At 43.1% G+C, this 3,360-nt stretch overlaps 5 non-coding genes across 5 annotated transcripts; all 5 read left to right on the top strand.

Annotated features, from left to right (window-relative positions):
• Window positions 1–332: 332 nt before the first annotated feature.
• On the top strand, window positions 333–405 carry TRNAV-AAC (transfer RNA valine (anticodon AAC)). The gene has a single exon. It is a non-coding gene; the product is annotated as a tRNA-Val (tRNA).
• Window positions 406–1,661: 1,256 nt separating this feature from the next.
• On the top strand, window positions 1,662–1,734 carry TRNAV-CAC (transfer RNA valine (anticodon CAC)). The gene has a single exon. It is a non-coding gene; the product is annotated as a tRNA-Val (tRNA).
• A 927-nt stretch (window positions 1,735–2,661) lies between these two features.
• On the top strand, window positions 2,662–2,734 carry TRNAV-AAC (transfer RNA valine (anticodon AAC)). Its single transcript has one exon. It is a non-coding gene; the product is annotated as a tRNA-Val (tRNA).
• Window positions 2,735–2,820: 86 nt separating this feature from the next.
• On the top strand, window positions 2,821–2,893 carry TRNAV-CAC (transfer RNA valine (anticodon CAC)). Its single transcript has one exon. It is a non-coding gene; the product is annotated as a tRNA-Val (tRNA).
• Window positions 2,894–2,990: 97 nt separating this feature from the next.
• TRNAV-UAC (transfer RNA valine (anticodon UAC)) lies at window positions 2,991–3,063 on the top strand. The gene has a single exon. It is a non-coding gene; the product is annotated as a tRNA-Val (tRNA).
• The last annotated feature ends 297 nt before the right edge of the window (window positions 3,064–3,360 follow it).

Raw genomic sequence — 3,360 nt, 5'->3', positions numbered from 1 at the left:
TAACAATTTGATATCAAATTGTATAAAAGGGGCGTGTTTGATACACTTTGATAGGGGCGTGGTACCTGTCAGATTTCTTTTTGACGAGTAATACAGCCCCCTTACTACTGCTGGCTGTTTTTTCTTTTTCAAGTTCATTTCAGCATGTTTAAACATCTTTAGATTTGCATGGAGTTTCTGAAGTGTAGTGGTTGTCACGTTCACCTCACACGCGAACGGTCCCCAGTTCGAAACTGGATAGAAGCTTGACATTAGGCGTTGCTATTAAAACTTTTGACGTTGAGTCTTTGTTCTCGATGGCTCGTCATGACCACAGTAACCTTCCGCAGCCTGTTTCTGTAGTGTAGTGGTTATCACGTTCGCCTAACATGCGAAAGGTCCCCAGTTCGAAACTGGGCAGAAACACGCAGTTACCCTTTGTTATCCAAGCTTTTGACTTTCAGTTCTTGATCTCGATTGCTTGTTGTCACCACAGTAAGCGCTTGCATCCGGTTTCTGTAGTGTAGCCGTTATCAAGTTCGCCTCACACGCGATAGGTCCCCAGTTCGAAACAGGGCAGAAACACAGCTTTTTATCTTGGAAAACGATCTTTTTGACTTTCAGTGCTTGTTCTTTATTGCTTGCCATGACCACAGCATTTTTTGTTTGTTTGAATCGGTTGGTTTCTGTAGTGTAGAGGTTATCACGTTTGCTTTACACGCGAAAGGTCCACAGTTCGAAACTGGGCAGAATCACAGCGATCCTCTTGCAAACTAGCGCTTTTGACAATGAGTGCTTGATCTTTAATGCTTGCCATGACCACAGTAAACGCTCTTGTCTGGTTACTGTAGTGTAGTGATTGTCCTGTTTGCCATCCTCCTGAAAGTTCCCTGTTTTGATCCCGGGCAGAAACATGTGGCTTTTCTTTATTTTGATCACAAACGTATATTGTTGGCTTAATTAGCCTTAGTTAGCATATTCTATTGCTGGTTTAATGAGCATTACTTTTACCAATGTGATTATTTCTACCCGTTTTTGCTTTTGGCAAGCATGTGTGTTTTTGACAGTGTCTAAGTGTTCCTAATTCAAGTAACACCTGATAGGATCAAGGTGCGAAAGCAGGCATCTAGGTGCTTTTTTTTTTTGACTTTTGGACAAAGGCATGAGAATGTTTTGTGGAGCATGGTTTTGTTTCCCTGTTTGTTCTTTTTCTCCAATAGCCTGACAAATGAAAGGTTCCTGTGTTGCAAAATGCACTTTGTCCTGTCTGCAGACATAGAGGAAGACCTCTTGACTTTGGCTGGCTGTTTTTTTCTTTTGCAAGTTCATTTCAGCATGTTTAAACATCTTTAGCTTTGCATGGAGTTTCTCAAGTGTAGTGGTTGGCACTTTCACCTCACATGCGAACGGTCCCCACTTCGAAACTGGATAGAAGCATGACATTAGGCGTTGATATTAAAGCTTTTGACGTTGAGTCTTTGTTCTCGATGGCTCGTCATGACCACAGTAACCTTCCGCAGCCGGTTTCTGTAGTGTAGTGGTTATCACGTTCGCTTAACACGCGAAAGGTCCCCAGTTGGAAACTGGGCAGAAACACGCTGTTACCCTTTGGTATCCAAGCTTTTGACTTTCAGTTCTTGATCTCGATTGCTTGTTGTCTCCACAGTAAGTGCTTGCATCAGGTTTCTGTAGTGTAGCGGTTATCACGTTTGCCTCACACGCGAAAGGTCCCCAGTTCGAAACTGGGCAGAAACACAGCGTTCCTCTTGCAAACTAGCGCTTTTGACAATGAGTGCTTGATCTTTAATGCTTGCCATGACCACAGTAAATGCTCTTGTCTGGTTACTGTAGTGTAGTGATTGTCCTGTTTGCCATCCTCCTGAAAGTTCCCTGTTTTGATCCCGGGCAGAAACATGTGGCTTTTCTTTATTTTGATCACAAACGTATATTGTTGGCTTAATTAGCCTTAGTTAGCATATTCTATTGCTGGTTTAATGAGCATTACTTTTACCAATGTGATTATTTCTACCCGTTTTTGCTTTTGGCAAGCATGTGTGTTTTTGACAGTGTCTAAGTGTTCCTAATTCAAGTAACACCTGATAGGATCAAGGTGCGAAAGCAGGCATCTAGGTGCTTTTTCTTTTTGGCTTTTGGACAAAGGCATGAGAATGTTTTGTGGAGCATGGTTTTGTTTCCCTGTTTGTTCTTTTTCTCCAATAGCCTGACAAATGAAAGGTTCCTGTGTTGCAAAATGCACTTTGTCCTGTCTTCAGACAGAGAGGAAGACCTCTTGACTTTGGCTGGCTGTTTTTTTCTTTTTCAAGTTCATTTCAGCATGTTTAAACATCTTTATCTTTGCATAGAGTTTCTGAAGTGTAGTGGTTGTCACGTTCTCCTCACACGCGAACGGTCCCCAGTTCGAAACTGGATAGAAGCATGACATTAGGCGTTGATATTAAAGCTTTTGACGTTGAGTCTTTGTTCTCGATGGCTCGTCATGACCACAGTAACCTTCCGCAGCCGGTTTCTGTAGTGTAGTGGTTATCACGTTCGCCTAACACGCGAAAGGTCCCCTGTTCGAAACTGGATAGAAGCATGACATTAGGCGTTGATATTAAAGCTTTTGACGTTGAGTCTTTGTTCTCGATGGCTCGTCATGACCACAGTAACCTTCCATAGTCGGTTTCTGTAGTGTAGTGGTTATCACGTTAGCCTAACACGCAAAAGGTCCCCAGTTCGAAACTGGGCAGAAACACGCTGTTACCTTTTGGTATCCAAGCTTTTGACTTTCAGTTCTTGATCTCGATTGCTTGTTGTCACCACAGAAAGGGCTTGCATCCGGTTTCTGTAGTGTAGAGGTTATCACGTTCGCCTCACACGCGAAAGGTGCCCAGTTCGAAACTGGGCAGAAACACAGCTTTTTCTCTTGGAAAATGATCTTTTTGACTTTCAGTGCTTGTTCTTTATTGCTTGCCATGACCACAGCATTTTTTGCTTGTTTGAATCAGTTGGTTTCTGTAGTGTAGCGGTTATCACGTTCGCTTTACACGTGAAAGGTCCTCAGTTCGAAACTGGGCAGAAACACAGCGTTCCTCTTGCAAACTAGCGCTTTTGACAATGAGTGCTTGATTTTTAATGCTTGCCATGACCACAGTAAACGCTCTTGTCTGGTTACTGTAGTGTAGTGATTGTCCTGTTTGCCATCCTCCTGAAAGTTCCCTGTTTTGATCCCGGGCAGAAACATGTGGCTTTTCTTTATTTTGATCACAAACGTATATTGTTGGCTTAGGCCTCTTTCACACATCAGGTTTTCGGCGTCAGGTGCGATCCGGCGCTTTTGACTAAAACCGGATCCTGCGAAATGCAATGCCGGATCCGGAT

This window comes from Dendrobates tinctorius, unplaced genomic scaffold (assembly GCF_039654945.1).
Source record: "Dendrobates tinctorius isolate UK_male_01 unplaced genomic scaffold, ASM3965494v1 ptg000332l, whole genome shotgun sequence".
In the NCBI taxonomy this organism is placed as follows: Eukaryota; Metazoa; Chordata; class Amphibia; order Anura; family Dendrobatidae; genus Dendrobates; species Dendrobates tinctorius.
Note: the sequence above shows the minus strand (reverse complement) of the source record. Positions and strands in the feature narration are given on the sequence as shown.